Raw genomic sequence first — 17,967 nt, 5'->3', positions numbered from 1 at the left:
ATTTAATTAAGCACTTGACTGTACATTATTATCTCACGTTCAATTAGTTTTAAAAGCCAATTATACGTGCAAGTAAATGAGAGGTTTTTTTAATCATTGAGAGTCCAACTTGATTGAAGTCAAATTACGTCACCTGTCTTTGATTTGGTTTAGGTTTCCTTCAACATACTGACGAGAGAAATAACGAGTCGTCTTCCTAAATAGCGAGTCAAGTCTTCCAAGAAGAATTTTTCACGCACAATAGTGCACATATCTAGATTCCGCACAAAGTGTTGCTGGACAGTATACAAAGCAAGTAAACGAGTACGACTGAATCTCTACTACAGAAGTCCTCTAATCCTAATCGCTACAATCTAACCGTCTTCAAATGTAAATGGATAGGGTGACACTCTTTCCCGGCCCGGATAATACCGACATGGAAATACCGACCCTGTTTTTCGTGTATACGCCATAGAAGCTCATGTCAGTTTGTATGGCCGTGTACACAAAAAACAGGGTCGGTATTTCCATGTCGCTATTATCCGAGCCGGGAAAGAGTGTCACCTACTATTTATTAGGCGACCGTGCTATATCTCAGGCCACATTTTCATTATAAAAGTGAAAGTGTGTGTTTGTACGTTTGTCCGTCTTTCACGTCGAAACGGAGCAACGGATCCACGTGATTTTTGGCATAGAGATAGTTTATGGGCCAGAGAGTGACATAAGCTATTTTTTATCCCGGAAAACGCACAGTTCCCGAGGGAAGCCGCGGGCAAAAAGTAGTAAATAAATAAATAAGCGAGAAAAATATAGAAATGACAGTCCTAAATGAAATGTACTCACTATGTAATGAAACATACCTACCTACAGTGCTAAAATGAAATACTTTATGTAGAGTATTGTGCAGGCCAATGGGATACGAGTACTAGCAAATCATAGGTAAAGAAGCTCCTGCGCCGCTGTAATCATCGTAACTGGCAAATACCGATTGGTTTCAAATTCTACCCTCCTTAAAAACCGACACATTCAGCGGCGCGCTGGATCAAGTTAACTTCGACGTTACAACAAAACTACGATGACAATACGATACAAATCTCATAAAGAATTATAATTCCTGTCTGTGGCTGTCCCTAAAAGTACAGTCTGATCGTCTTTATGATAATAAATATCATGGGACACTTCACACCAATTGATTGGGTCTAGCCCAAACTAAGCAAAGCTTGTACTGTGGATACTAGGCAACGGATAAACATAATTAAGTATATAAATATATACATACTTAAATACATCATTGAACATCCAAGACCCGAGAACAAACATTCGTATTATTCATACAAATATCCGCCCGGCGGGAATCGAACCCGGAACCTCAAGCTTCGTATGTCAGGTTCTCTAACCATTTAGCCGTCCGGTCGTCTTTGAATCCAAAGTGGCGCAAATTTTGGACGTAGTAGACGTATAGCACGCGCCCGGACTGCCAAAGATCCGGGTTCAATCCCCGGCTCCAGGTTTTCTTTTCTGGGTTTTTAAATGTGTTCTAGTTACAGTATATTTAAGTAAAATAAAATCAAGTTTAGTTTGAATTAAAATCGATTAAGCCATCATTGAAAAAAAACCTCCGAATAGAGAAACTCATTCTTTATTTAAAGTCAATAAAAAAAAACGAGACTGCATGAGTATGCGTAATCAAGAACCGATGCCTTATTTATTCCGTAGATAAACTATACGTAGAGGTCAAAGGCCAAAGGGTTCTACGATTATTACATACAAACACAAAACTTTGCGGTAATAATTAATTGCTACCTGCGCAAGTTAACCAACTGTTATAAATCTCTAAAAACGACAGTAGCCATTAAAGTTATTTCAAAGTTTATTTGTCAATAAACCAAATGTTTTAGGGCACTTTACGTAAGTTGAAGTAACGATTGCTGTCCATTGTAGAAATCACGTATGTCCAATTAATAATCGAGCAAGCAGGTAGGAGTCGAAAGGGTTCACACTAACCATACAGAGAAATACAGCGTAACAGAACACCCATAATCCGGCAGTATAAACTTCCACTTGCTCCCATGAATGGGCCAATAGGTAGAAACAGTAGTAATCATAATCATAATCATAATCATAATCATAATCATAATCATAATCATAATCATTTATTCATTTGTCCAACATAGGTAACATTTAATTGGTCTTAAATTATGTTTTTTGAGTCTCACTATGTGGTGCCCCAGGGCATACAAATATTGCCTTAAACCTATTTACTATTTTTTATAATTATTACATATTAAAAACAAAATCTATATATATATATATATCTATTTAAGTATATTCTAAAAATTCCCTGATGGAGTAGTACGCATTTTCGGCCAAAAAAATATTTAGTTTTTTCTTAAATTCGTATATGTTGTCAATGTCATGCATAGCCCTCGGTAATTTGTTATATATTTTGGGGGCCATTCCAAGCACGCTCTTCTTAAGTAAAGCTATTTTAGACTTCATGATGCAAAGTTTGTGTCGAAGGCGTACACTATTATAATTCATGAATAAATCCATATTAGTTCTCACAAATACACAGATTTCGTATATGTACAGACATGGCAGTGTTAATATTTTGAGATTTTTAAAGTATGATTTGCATGAATCGGTTTTCCGCAAACCACACAATGACCTGATACATTTTTTTTGCGCTTTGAAAGCCATGGCCCACCCCGTAGCGTTTCCCCAAAATATAATGCCGTACCTTAATGTCGATGTTACATAGGCATGAAACGCAGTTAAAACTGTTTGAAACATTACTACTTAGTGAAAATTGAAAACGGCTTGCGTAAACAAATGTTGATATTTGAAAACAGTAAAGCCATAAAAATACTGAAATTTACGCCGGGAAGTTATTATTTTCATACTAGATCTATGTGTGCCACAGATAGTTTGAAAATAATACCTGTATTATAACACAAAGGTTACTTTTTAAATCGGTAAACTTCAGATAAGCAAAGCAAAATCACTGGAAATTACTAGAAAAAATTAATCATTTTTTCTAAGATTATCCTACTGTAGGTATTCATCACAGGGTTTCTTTGATAAAATAAACCTACACTTACCAAGGCAGCTTTTATTTACGTTAATTTAACTTTTTTTAATTTGTTTACTACCTCTAAAATTACCTCTTTAGTTAAGTATAAGAGGCCGCTTGTACATAGACGTCCGTTGTTTTCACCGGACAACGGGCCGTTTTTTTTGCCGGACTTGCGATGTTGTATGGCTTATATACAATGAATTGTTACATGCACCGGACATTTGTCCGGCGACTTAATTTCGCCGAATGCATCGCCGCCTCCTCTGGGCGCGACGCGACGGACGCGTAAGAAAAAGTGGTCATCTATGCCAGTGTACGTATCGCCCGCTTGACCGCTTGTACACGTCCGTTGTTTTTATCGGACAACGGAACGTTTTTTTGCCGGACCTGCGGTGGTTGTAGTTATCGCTTACAACGAATGTGTGTACATCACGGACACTTGAAGCTGACATCCATCCGGTAAAAATATTACATGCACACAAGGATATCCGTTTATAGACGATCCGTTGTCCGGTGAAAAAACGGACGTCTACAAGCGGCCTGACGGTGCGCAACTGTGCGGTTGGTGCACCAGCTACTGATGTAAGCGATAACAGATCAATGTTTTCGATGATTTAGTGGCTGTTTGATTATCTTTAATATCTCAAAGTGAAAGAATTAGACCATTAGTAGGTGAGCTTTAATCGATTGCTCGTTAGATAGTTTAATGGAGCACAAATCGGTTGTTATTGCGTTCGTGAAAAAAAAGTTGTATTTTGTAATTGAAAACAAGTCTTTTGTAAGACGCGTGCTGCTTGGAGAATTAAATATAATCTTTAAATAATACAATTTGTCATGAATAGTGAATTTGCTTATCTACCATACGTAAATAGGAACCGCGTTCTGCATTTTGTGTAGTTTTACATGGGATGGTTTTAACTTTATAATTTGCTTGACTTCTAAAAAATTGAGTAAAAATTGGATATTGGCTAAATTTTACTCATTTACACCTTACGAGTACAGTTAGCTATCCAGTGTTCAATCCACGGAACGCCATGCAACACCGCCACTTGCGCATTTGCTAATTTGCTATGGTTACATAGTTTTTTGTTTTTGTTATTTGTTTCACATTAAATATATCGCTTAAAGAACACAAACCTCGTGTTTGGGTGATTTTTTTTCTGCGTAATTTTGGTGGAGTGTTCTTTTACAAGCATCAGCCATCATGCGGGTAACACATCAATATTTTTCTAACACTGAATTACCTAAAGATGTAGTGAACAATGTTTTGCCATCGTATTTTGTCGGAAAATTTTGTATTTATGTTGCTTTCTCAAGTATCTAACTGAATTTTACTGAGGCTAATTGAGAAAGAGAACTTATCCGACAAAATACAAGAAAAAAATGACTCGATAGATCTTTACATGTTTTAAGGGTTCCATACCTCGAAAGGAAAAAAACGGAACCCTTATATGATCACTTTGTTGTCCGTCCGTCCGTCTGTCAAGAGTAAACGGCCTTCGAGCGTTCCAACCGTCTCATTTTTCTGGACACTTTTCTGTAAAAATGGCCGAAAATTCTGATACAGTTTTTTAGTTATCTGGTAGAAATACAGGAACACTTACAAATAATTGTAAAAACGACATCAAAATCTACAGCCAATTCGTAAAAAATGTGACCAGATAAATGAGGCGTTTGAAACGCTCGAATAAACGCCCAAGACCCTTTTTCTCAGGAACGCGTGGAGGTATCAAGCTGAAATTTATATCAAATACTCAGGTTTACTGTCCCTTGGAGCTGTGAAAAAATCAAACTTCTAAGCCAACGCAATCAAAAGATACAGCCGTTGATGCCGCAAATTAACGCAAATTTTCGAAAATCGCAACGAAATTTGGTAAGAAGCAACGTCCGAATTAAATGTTTTGAACTTGTATTTTAATAGCACAGATAAAGGAAAAATTGCGAAAACCGTAAATTTTTAGATACATCATATACTTAATAAAAATATTTATACGGAACACTCAGTGCGCGAGTCCGACTGCCTACCTACATACCTGCGCCACAGCATTATTTCCAACGCCCTTTAGCACATTAACGCGTTAACAAATCGTGAAATCGTTGTAGCCGGAAGGAAGACAAAGTTGTAAAGTTTGATATTTTTATTGGCCCCAATCAAGCCCTTCATGCCCTCTGCTTGGGGCAAAAGTAAAGATATAATCGATGACGTAATTTGCAAGTGCGCTTTTATCGTTGGATCGAATTCTCCTGTGCGATGAGTTGGAAGCGAAAGTGCATGCCTGTTGGTATTAAGGTATGTGTGGCAGGTTAATTAAGTACTATTTATTAACTATGTAAGAGGCTCTGTAAAAGGCTAGGCGAGGCTACCTTGCAGTGCGACGCTCTGGCGATCGATCCATTAAATCACAAACCGTTCAATTACACTTTGAAAATGTTGCACATACTAGGTGTACAATCAAGGGCATAAATATATGTACATTACCAAGACGTCAAAAATATCTATACACCTTTATGCCACTGACTATGGTTGATGTGTATATATTTGACACTATGGCTGTATAAATATTTATGCCCTCGACTGTACAAGAAGAGTAAAAAGTACAGTAGTCGAACTTCTTGTTATACACGTTTAGTGTCTTACCAATAGCACTCAAGTTTAGCTGGGTTCCAATCCCGTATGGCGTAGCTATAATATACATTATCAAACGTTTTCTAAGGTAAAGCTTGATGTGGAGTATTGTTAAAACTGTCTAGGTATTTAAAATAACAAAATTACACAAGTTTCACAAACACCCAGCGCTACGAGTCTTTTAATATTCATATCAGTCGTTTTTGCACTAGGAATGAAATACTTTAAGTAAATATTAGTTTTTTTCTTATCTATTAGTGAACAAACATACATTTTCCCACGCGCCTGCGCTCTAGAAAGCAACGTGCATTATCGTAGTGTTTATCGTTTTAAAGAAATCCTTTATATCTAGAGCTATCTGCTGTGAAACGTTCAATACAATCCGAGGGTCAATTTATACTAGACCACAGCGTAAAATGACCTTTGACGACCTTATATAAAGTAAAAGTTACAAATATACTAGTTTTTCATATAATAACAATAGCATTATCCACGCTCGGTTCAATGGAACTATGACTAACTCATACGATAAGATCAATTTTACACTGTTGTAAATTCGATACGGAAGCTTTAAGCGCATCTTTATTTCTTAGGGATAATATTATAATTATAATTAAGTACATAAAACTTGAATTACTTTGCCATAGCCAATCTCGTCAAATCATGTCAAATGTCCATGTCACACCCGTGCCAGTTAGCGTTGGGAACGATACACTCGAAGTTGTTGACCACTATGTTTACCTTGGACAAGTTGTCCAATTGGGTAGGTCCAACTTTGACAAAGAGGTCGCCCGAAGAATCCAACTCGGATGGGCAGCATTCGGGAAACTTCGTGATATCTTCTCGTCTAATATTCCGCAGTGCCTGAAGACTGGAGTCTTCGACCAGTGTGTGTTGCCAGTGATGACTTATGGCTCTGAGACGTGGTCCTTGACTGTTGGCCTCTTAGAGAGGCTCAGAGTCACGAAACGAGCTATGGAGAGAGCTATGCTTGGAGTTTCTTTGCGCGATAGAATCCGGAATACGGAAATTCGTCGAAGAACTAAAGTCACTGACATAACTGGAAAGATATGCAAGTTGAAGTGGCAATGGGCGGGCCATATCGCTCGAAGAACAGATAACCGTTGGGGGAGAAAAGTTCTCGAGTGGCGACCACGAACCGGAAGACGAGGCGTTGGCAGGCCTCCTACCAGGTGGACTGACGACATCGTGAGAGTTGCGGGAAACCGGTGGATGCAAGTGGCGAGTTGTCGTTCATTGTGGCGGTCTAAGGGGGAGGCCTTTGTTTAGCAGTGGATGTCTTCCGGCTGATGATGATGATGATGATGAGCCAATCTCGACTATAAACTGATCTTTGGGGGTGTTAATTATTGTTTTTTTTATAATAATTTAAAATAACGCAGCGCCGACGAAGGCTATAACAGGACAGGACACACGATTATTCTTTTGTTTCTATACCGTACTCCTCGCTTTGTAATATTATTGGCGGCTAGTTGTTAAAACAATCTAGGTATGCAAACTTTTTAATAAGCTTTGTACATGCTTCGCCTAACAGTCAAATTGGTGTAATAGTTTAAAGGCTGACCAGAATTATAAAAAACCTCGCCGTATTGCGGAAAACCAATAGAACTAATTTCTTGCACTGGTAACAATAAATTCAAATGTCATCTGTCTATTGCTGTCAAAGTTTAACGTTGTTTGCGCGTCGTATTTTAAAGTGTTACTTTGTGTGTGCGTGAAAATGCCGAAGATTATCCATAGCCTTGGAAGGAAAATAATTCACAACGTATAAAAGTATTTGTTATAGAAAAAGTCTAAAGGAATTGAAAATATTCCTTTAAATAACATCACCGACACAGTTGTCAATATGACTGGTAGGTACCGTATAGTAAGTGTAAAGAATGTTGCAATAAAACATAGAAGTGCTGTCCTCGCGTCAGGTTTTTTTATATTCCTGGTCAGCCTATATAGTGTTTTACATCAAACATTTTGATCTTTTAGATATTTTGCACGCATGTGTTTAATTCAAATGACAATTGATATATTCTGAACTAAAAGAATTTCCTTGCTCACCCGCGACCTTACGATAGCTAAGCTTATGCAAAATATGCGTGTTCAGCATAAGCATGCTAAGCATGGTGTACGGTTGTGTTACTCTGAAGATGAGCTCTGGTTGAGTTCGAAACGCGTCAGTGTGGTTTGGTGGTGGTGATAGACGGGTTTGTGTGTGTTCTTACAGGGTGGAGGTGGAGGAACTGCATGAACACGCATATTTTGCATAAGCTTAGCTAGCTATCGTAAGGTCGCGGTTGAGCAAGGAAATTCTTTTAGTTCATTGATATGGACCTCCGCAAAGTTACGCCTGATTCAATTCTGTTTACATCGTTGCAACTGATGACGTGATTTACGTTTATCGTGGTTTATAAAATAAGGTTTTTTATTGGAAGTAAATATGTGACAGGCAAAACCATCTACGCTCTAGGTCATAGGACCAAACGGAGCCGCGATCGATTTCATATTTATCTTTTCCTGCTTCCTGTATCCACTGTTTATACTTATTAGTACCTATAGTTAATATCGTTACTTATTAATGGTTTTCAAGGAAAATCACATGGAAATCAAGTATTGAACTCTAATGTCTCGACGCACACTGTCATTTTTTTTCTGACAGAAATAATGACAAATAACTTAATAGCTGTTTCTGATAAAAAATCTTTTGATGTATTCTGAGGCCAAACATGAAAAATAACTGTAAGAATTCTTGACCTAGGCTAATTCTCTAAAACAGTAAGTACTCCCGTTTTCCATTTTGACTTCCTTAATTTGCAAAATAAATTTAATTTTTTTGAATGTTTCGTCTCCTTATTAGTAATCAGGCTGTTTGGTTGGAAGAAAGCCAGACATCTTTAATACAAAATCATAGTTAAAACCCCACACGACCTTGACATTTACCCCAGACATTTCACTAATTGAATTATCCGTCACGCGTATCAGAACTGTCACAATTGGCCGCCGCCATTTTGTAATAAACAATAAACAATCATAGACCGTGACTACGTTCTCATTAACGTAAAATTATTCAATTTACTGGTAAAAAAAGGGTGTAATCGAAAACAAAGCCTTGTCCTCGGGGGAGGAAAGCGATGTGCCAGACATCAAGTCATTAAGAAACATTACGTGACCGTGAAAATTAATTGTCTAGAGCTTGTAGATTTTGTGAATCTAATAAGACTTTATCTTAACGCAAATGAATTTTTGATATTCCGCACCTCTAATACAGGCGAGGGCATAAATATCTATACAGCCATAGCATCAAAGATATGTATACATCGACCTTATGATTAGTCTCAAAAAGGTGTATAGGTAGATATTTTTGACGCCTTGGCAACGTACATTATGTATACCTACTTATTTAAAGATTTTTGTAGGGTTCTGTAATTCATAACCTAAACTAAACAACAAAAAACCCCCGATTTTGTCACTTAAAAGTTCAATATCTCAACTACGGCTGAACCGATTATGATAAAACATGTCTAAGAACCATCGCTAGAAAACTTCCTATGGACAGCAAGACAATCTTCACGTCCCGGTGTCAAACCATTCAATAAGATTATTATAACTATAATGTAAGAAAGATTGTTAAATAAAGGCTAATATTATGTTTAAATGACTACCCATTTGTACACGCCTCCGTCATTGTCTTTGGTCAAAAAATACTCGCTACCATGATCATGATAGACGTGGCCTATATCTGCCGCTAGACAAATACACCGAACACATGTATGTTGAAATCCAACATGTGTGCCAACTTAAACATTACCTTACTTTCAGCGGAAAAACATCTATTGTGAATTTCCTTTAAACTCCTAAAAACAATGAGCGCCGACGTGGTCTACAATTACATAATTATTGCGCGATAATTTATGAGGAGTTTGAAAAGGAAACTTGTTGGAACTGGAGCTGTGGAAGGTAATGAAGGAAATTACGTACATTTTGTCAAATGGGTTACGGTATATGGAATACTGTATTTATCATCTCGGTTAATTAAATTTAACATGTAGGAGTCTGTAAATAAACCTTTTTTAAAGGTAGGTAGGTAGGTAGGCAGTCTAAAACAACAATGACATAGGTACCTAATTACTTTTTTTCTTCAAAAATTACTAATAAATGATGAACCGTCAAAAATCGATCAAAAAAGAACTTGAAAAGGTGATAATTTTGCATTTACCTAACGTCAATATTGTACAGTAAAAGGAATAAATATATGTACATATCTATGAGCTAGCTACCTGAGAAAAGTTGAAAACCTCTAAAATTGACATTTCAAAGTTGAATATCTCAAAAACGGCTCTAACGATTTTAATTAAACATAGCTAAGAACCACCGCAGGGAAACTCCGCTTGAGAGCTGTGATGCCACAGACAGACATTGGCGTCATAATTATAGCACCCTTCTTTTTGCGTCGGGGGTTAAAAATGCTCTTTATCATATCAGAGTGGAGGGGGAGGGGGGGGGGCTACCACGAAAAACGAAAATCGAAGTTCGTGTCGTACCGTCCCTCTCACTCTTGTATTAAATAATACTAGCTTTTGCCCGCGGCTTCGTCCTGGATTTCGGTTAGCTCGCGCAGTTCCCTCGGGAGTCGGGAACTGTGCACTTAACCGGCATAAAAAGTAGTCTATCTCACTCTCTGGCCCATAAACTATCTCTATGCCAAAAATCACGTCGATCCGTCGCTCCGTTTCGACGTGAAAGACGAACAAACATACAAACACACACACTTTCGCATTTAGAATATTAGTATGGATATGGATTAGCGTCAGACAGGGATGGCAAGAAAAGAGTTTGAATTTTGCACTTCGTAGTATATATAGGGCCAGTTACGAGTACTCTAGCACTACCAATTTCGTCACAACACAAGTTCTAAAACTATCACAAAGAACCTATCACAATTTTCAATATCCTGTCAGGACCCAGACGGCGTATGAAATAAATCGAGCTCAAACAATGGTATAAATCTCCTATTTGTTTGCTCGTTCCCTCTTCAAACCGGTGGATGATATCCGCTAGCTTACGACAAGAAAGCTTTTAAAAATTCTTGGCTCTTTCAAACGCGATATAAAAATAAACTTTAGATGTTGCTTCAGTAATAGTAACCTATATATTACGAGGATCTAAAGATTATTACCGGTTATTATATATGACGACCGGATGGCCAAGTGGTTAGAGAACCTGACTAAGAAGCTTGGGGTCGCGGGTTCGATTCCCGGCCGGGGCCGTTTTGTTCTCGGATCCTGGATATTCAATATGCATTTAAGTATATATTTATCTATATAAGTACCTGTGTATCCGTTGCCTAGTATCCATAGTACAAGCTTTGCTTAGTTTGAGACTAGGTCAATTGGTGTCAAGTGTCCCATGATATGTATTATTTATTATTGAAGCCGTTATACATCATCTCGGCCTCCTCTCAGAATAAGAGAGCTTGATCCGTAGTTCCCACGCGGGCCCAATGCGGAATGGAAACTTCACACACACCATTGAATCTCTTCGCGTGTGTGTATAGGTATCCTCCTGAAGATTTTCTTTGCCATAAAGCTCATGGTAAATTTCAAACGTAAGCACGTAAATTCTGAAAAACTCGAACCCACGACACTCTGCTTGAGAGGACATAGGTCAAACCACTAGGTTACACGTTCATCTTTGGGTCACAAACTTACATTATGTTTATTCATTTACAATTTTCAACTCAATCGGTTCAGTAGTTTTGGCTTTGACAAACGGACAGATAGGCGCGCGGGTGATCCTATAGGCTCTCTTTTTTCTCTTTGAGGTACGGAACCTTAAAAGTGTTAGTTTCTTAATCAAGCGACCCCATTTTCTTATCCCAGTGACATGATCTGACCCAATGCCCCGTCCTCATCAAACAAGTCTCCCGCAACAAAGTACCAGGCAACCATAACTCATCTGAAGCACGAAGAAGCGGCTGATTTATAAAGGCCGAGTTGACCCACGAGTCAAAAGCAAGTGTACGTGCACTTTCTATCTATTCAGTAGCGCTCTGTAGTGTGGGGCAAGATAATACAAAGAAACAGCGAGGCAAAATATGTTCACGTCACTGCCTCCACTCTCGGATTTTGACGCACTTTATCTTTGTTTTATGATTTTTTTTTTGTTTTTGGTAATTTTTTTATCTGATAAAAAAATAAATACTTGTCCAATATTTTCTTATAATCTAACTGACAACGACGAGTTACTCGTATTTAGAATATATTTTTTTACCTAGAAAACTATCCAATTGTAGCTGGCAAGTTACACTTAACTTTTTAGGGTTTCGTAGCCAAAATGGCAAAAACGGAACCCTTATAGTTTCACCATGTCTGTCTGTCTGTCCGTCCACGGCTTTGCACATCTATGCCGACAAAATGGTACAATAAAAAATTCAAAAACAATTTGTAACCGGCTAGCCGGTCGGGAAATGAAAAGGCGTGTGGTTACAAAATAAAATATATACAAAAGAAAAATATATACAATTATTTCAGTCAGCACTGCTCTTGTAGATAAATTTAAAAAACACTGGCCTGAGACTTGTAGGATAGGGAAACAGGGCAGGGTGTTGAGGTAGCCTCGAAGCGTCCAGTCGCGACGGCGATCTGCTCCGAGGCAGCAGAACGGAGAGGAAGTGGAGATGATGATTTGGATTCAGCAGGAAAAAGGAAGGGCTGCAATAGTGGCAGCCCTTATATTACAAGTAGTAGTCAGTGAAATAGCTATCACCGAGTAAATAATTAATATTTTCTTGTAAAGAAAATCAAATACCGGCTTACGCCTTGCCAAATAGTAGAGCCAATCACAGGAAAAAACAAAGAGTATCAATAATTTAGAATTTAGATTTTTTTCTTCTGTAAGCGGCCAGTTGCGCACCGCGGAGGTTTGCCATGTTACAAATTTTTATTTAGAGTAGGTACTTCCCGTAGACGCAAAGTGGGGGTGATTTATTTTTCTCATCCAACTTTGTAGTTTGGGGTATCGTTGTATAGGTCTTTTAAAACCAAAAATAATCAACTTTAAAGTGCAAATTTTCATTAAAATCGTGCGCCCCCCCCCCCCTCTAAAATGTAAACCGGTGGGTGGAAAAATTTGAAAAGATTCAGGATGGTAGTAAGTATCAAACTTTCAAGGAAAACTATAACGGTTAAGTTTTCTTGAGAATTATTAGTAGTTTAATAGTAAGTAGCAGCCTAAGGTATAAAATCCTTAGAAAAATATTAGGTACTTAATTTTTTCGTAATAGCTACGGAACCCTATTTCGTGTGTGTCCGACACGCTCTTGGCCGGTTTTTATTACTTAACAAACTGAAACCAACTTCAAGTACATCATCGACTACATCACTAGTTCCGATTGAGTTGCACTCACGATCACGTAATGCGCAGATTATATTGTAATAGCTATTATAACATCGCTATGCATTTGACCTCCTATGACATTCCGTAATTTATAATTATAGCTCACCAATAATGCAATAATGTCCGGGTTTTCTTTGGTACTGGAAATTAGTTTGCCAAGCAGATCAAGCACCGGCGTCAAAGTCAAAGTCAAAATATCTTTATTCAATTTAGGCCATAACAAGCACTTATGAATGTCAAAAAAAAATCTACCACCGGTTCGGAAAAACCTCCGTTGAGAAGAATCCGGCAAGAAACTTAACGAGATATATTTTATAAACAGATTTACAATATTATTAAATGATATGTATACATCACAAGTATTTAACACAACTTTATTTTTAACACAGTAGGTTCGCTATTTGAAGGGATCGCTAATGCGGATCGGAATTATTTCCAAATATCCCTGTTCATGATATAATCATTAACTTTATAATACGCCTTTGATATTAATGTCTTCTTGACAATAGATCTGAATTTTGTATCCGTTTCATTTATAATATTTTTTGGAATTTTATTATAAAAACGTATGCAATTTCCCAGAAACGACTTTTTGGTTTTAGCCAGTCTGTAAGATGGAACTTTAAGTTTCCCTGTGTTTCTAGTAGCCTTTGGCTTATCGACGTTAGTGGGAAAATCACATATGTTCTTGAATACCTCTGTTACCTATAAACCTATTTAAAACACTCTCAAACTGCAAATTCAAAACAAAATCGTTCACCAAATGATACGTTTCAATCGGATTATGACCTAAAGCAAACAAGCTAAAAGCTTCCAGTATGGATGCAGTTAAATTAATTACTGCATCGAACGCACTAATGGACGTTGCAACTAACTTGATCCATCGAGTCGAGAGCTGCAGCTATTTATCGATATAGTTTAGGTACTATAAATAGATTTAGGCTTTAATTCTGATTTCGACATATTATGGACACTAGACATGCGTTGCGTATTGAATCTAATCTAATTTTACCTCTATGTAAAAGAGTTCTGTATTCCTACTCATATTACAAATGGGTCTATATCGACTGGTAGAAAATTGTTAGTCATAATGTAATGTTCGATACTTATAACGCTTTTTTTCTCTGAAACCATTTATTTTTCAGTATTGTTATAAAACAAACCTAACCTAACCTATACCGAAGACCGTGGTGGCCTAGTGGTTTGACCTATCGCCTCTCAAACAGAGGGTCGTGGGTTCAAACCCCGGCTCGCACCTCTGAGTTTTTCGAAATTCATGTGCGGAATTACATTTGAAATTTACCACGAGCTTTGCGGTGAAGGAAAACATCGTGAGGAAACCTGCACAAACCTGCAAAGCAATTCAATGGTGCGTGTGAAGTTCCCAATCCGCACTGAGCCCGCGTGGGAACTATGGCCCAAGCCCTCTTGTTCTGAGAGGAGGCCTGTGCCCAGCAGTGGGACGTATATAGGCTGGGATGATGAACCTAACCTATAGAGTTCTAAAGGATGACCATTTAAAATTTATAAAAAAATGCATGGTTTCAGCGGGGAAAAAAATTATGATAAACTTTACATTATTTATGAGTTATAAAAATGCTAGCTTTTTCCCGTGGCTTCGCCCGCGTGGAAGTCGGTTATCGCGCGCTGATTCTTCGGGAACTGTGCATTTTCCGGAATAAAAACTAGCCTATGTCACTCTCTGGACCATAAACTATCACTATGGAAAAAAAAATCCAAAACTTTACCGCTATATCTAGAGATGTAGGTAATTTTTGCATGAGCGTTTGTCATACAACGTAAATGAAATTAATTAATAATTCCCATTAGAATTTCAATTCGACTGCCACGTAATGATTTACGCTAATCACTCAAAAATAAAAAAAAGAAAACCTTACACATCAAAACAATGAAATCGTATAAGCGCAGCCGCGGTAATTAATTAGCTAAACATCGTTTCATCTGGCAGTACTAATTAGACGGTTGCCAGCGTAAACAGCCGCCATGCGTGAGCCATCACCGATGTTTATTGTTTACAATCGAGGTGAAATGTTTGGAGATGTGAGGCGAGTTTGGATAAAGACTTTGGTGCTTAGGGCTATATCGTAATAAGGATAAGTGTTAGTGGCGTAGCGCTGTAACCATCCGATTTACGTTGGGTAACCTAAATTTTATACGTGTTATTTTGACATTCATAAGTGCTTCATAAGGACATTGATTTTTACGAATATTCACGAGAACTGACGAGAATAGTGTTGTACATATGCTGGCGATATGCTGAGCCGGGACCTTTTTATAGCGGCAACATTTCTTATTGTTATTTTTACTAATTATGTGTCATTGCTGTTATAAATAAATCATTTTCTTTCTTTCTTTCTTTCTTTACATAGTTGCGGAATAGATTTAATTGAGACAATAGTGGTAAGAATTGAACTGAAGTAGAGATGTCACCTGGACTAGCTATTTACGATTATGTCGTGATATCGATTGAACAATAACAGTTCTAGATTTTAGCACGCCTAAAACCTTGTAACTGACAAATCAAATTCTCTTAAATACCAGTACCTGGGCGACCGAGCTTTGCTCGGGCTAAAACTCGGTAACAATCGTTTTCCCAGAGATAAGACCAAGTTAGATCGATTTTTCATCCCCGAAAACCCCTACATACCAAATTTCATCGAAATCGTTGGAGCCGTTTTCGAGATCCCCGAAATATATTTATATATATACAAGCTATTATATATAGATGCAGGTAGGCACATCTGAAGAAATTATTTGATTTCGTTTTATTCTTTAGGAGTGATGTGTCGGAAGTTGATCGTCTTTATTGGTTCCATGCCAGAAGAGGCAAAACTATTAACAAACGTACTAGATCCATGAATGAACTATGAACAATTACTTTGCTCACCCGCGTCCTTACGATAGCTAATAACTTGTAAATCACACACGCTCAACTATCACCGCCACCACGCTATGCTGACGCGTTTCGAACTCAACCAGAGTTCATCGTCAGAGCTACACAACCGTTCACTATGTCACTTCGCGTCAGTTTGTCACGATTATTTTCTCTAGAACGGTTAAAGATCCCTATCAAATTGAAATTGATATGTAAAGACCGCCAAACTCATCGATTATATCCAAAATAATTTCTCAAAACGTTTCCTGGGAATTAGGTGGTGTGTAAAAAGCTTACCAATCGCTATAAAAGAACATCTAATTGGAAGTAGTAGGTAGGAATGTTTCGGTTAAAGCAATTTTTTCTCATCCTCTGATTGACTATTGAAGACTTTAGTTAAAGACAGCTCAATCGACTCACAAAAAGTTTTTCAAATTGCTAGAGATTGAAACCATGGTTTTAATATAAACATGTCGATTTCTTTTTTTTCTTTTTTTTTGAATTTATGTCGCCTTCCGTGAAGTCGCCAAGCGGTCTCAGGAAGACCAGCGTTGGCCTCTATGGCCAACACTATGCTGAGCTGAGACCGTTTCGCGATTTCGCAAATACTGTCATTAATATTTATTTTATACTTGTTTTATTTTGTGTACTTATAATATGTAATTTGCGAATTAGCGAATAAACGTTTCTATTTCTATTTCTATTTTTTTGATTATCCATTCCGAGACAAAACTTAGAAAAATATTATCCATCCGAGTGGCACTTTAAGCTTTTATTAAGCTGTTTAATAGAACCCTCACGACTTCAATTATTATGAATTTCCAATTACACCCGAAAAAGTATTACTTGGGAGTACAGTCGAAAGCATAGTAGTTTTACTGTATTAGCGACACAGGATTGCTTGATTGAATCAGGCGTTACTTAGCGGAGGTCCATATCAATGAACTAAAAGAATTTCCTTGCTCACCCTTATGAGCGTTTATACCTGCCGAGCTGGCAACGTTGCATTTTTGTTAGTTTTTCTCGATTATTCCACAAAAATTGAATGAAAATTAATAATGTTGTCTGATAGAACACTTCTTATTATATAAGTTAATGTGTCTACTCCAATAATTATTCGTTTATAGACTTTTATTTTCTTCATAAACGTTATTAAGGAATATAAAAGTTATTGGAGTATTAGATGAAATTCGATGCTCAGCGGGTTTGTAACAAACAGACTTACATACTTTCGCATTTATAATAATCAGTGGGGATTACTTTTAGACAAAGCTAAGCAAAATAGGTAAAGTACCTTTACAAGGAACTGTCTCGTGTTCCAAATGAGTTTCTCCTCCTTCTATGGTGTACGACTAAGGTCATGATCACCTCATTTACATTTAATTACTGCGTGTACTTTCATTTGTTTCCGTGGGTAGATTGAGGCTGGCCGGATAAAGAAATGGGTTCAATGACCTCTATTAAAGCGGAGATGAACATTGATTTACTGGTATAGATCGTTAAAGGTTGCAATTTATTCTCGTTATGAGTAAGCTGTGTTATAGTACATTATAGATACCTACGCATTGTGTTGCGTGGTCTTTCCTGAATCTGGTCTATTTTATTGTATTCTGGGAAGTTTATTTTACTGAGACCCTCATTTCATTTGTCTGCAGATTGGTCATGTTGAAATTCGTAAGTTTACTTTAATAAAAGTATACAACGCATAACTATCAACGTAAACGTGCGAGGCGATTATCTGGCTAAGGTACGAGTAACTAGTGTGTTGAAATTAATATGAAAAACTTGTTTATGGTCTCTTATAAAATTCAAAAAATTCAAGTTAATATAATAACTTGAGAAGCGGTTACAATGGTTAGATGATACAACCGGCGTATTTAAATATTAGCTTATAGACTTCACGTGATCAAAAGATAAAATCTTTTCAAATTAAGTGATATTTTCAATCTACTCGTATATGACTATGAAACTTTCAGTTGACCA

The 17,967-nt window shown here is 37.3% G+C and overlaps 1 protein-coding gene across 1 annotated transcript in view; it reads right to left on the bottom strand.

Annotated features, from left to right (window-relative positions):
• ko (Stork-head domain-containing protein knockout) overlaps positions 1-17,967 on the bottom strand; it is a 269,884-nt gene that overhangs the window by 198,588 nt on the left and 53,329 nt on the right. The window lies entirely within an intron of this gene.

Source organism: Choristoneura fumiferana, chromosome 12 (genome assembly GCF_025370935.1).
Source record: "Choristoneura fumiferana chromosome 12, NRCan_CFum_1, whole genome shotgun sequence".
In the NCBI taxonomy this organism is placed as follows: domain Eukaryota; kingdom Metazoa; phylum Arthropoda; class Insecta; order Lepidoptera; family Tortricidae; genus Choristoneura; species Choristoneura fumiferana.
Note: the sequence above shows the minus strand (reverse complement) of the source record. Positions and strands in the feature narration are given on the sequence as shown.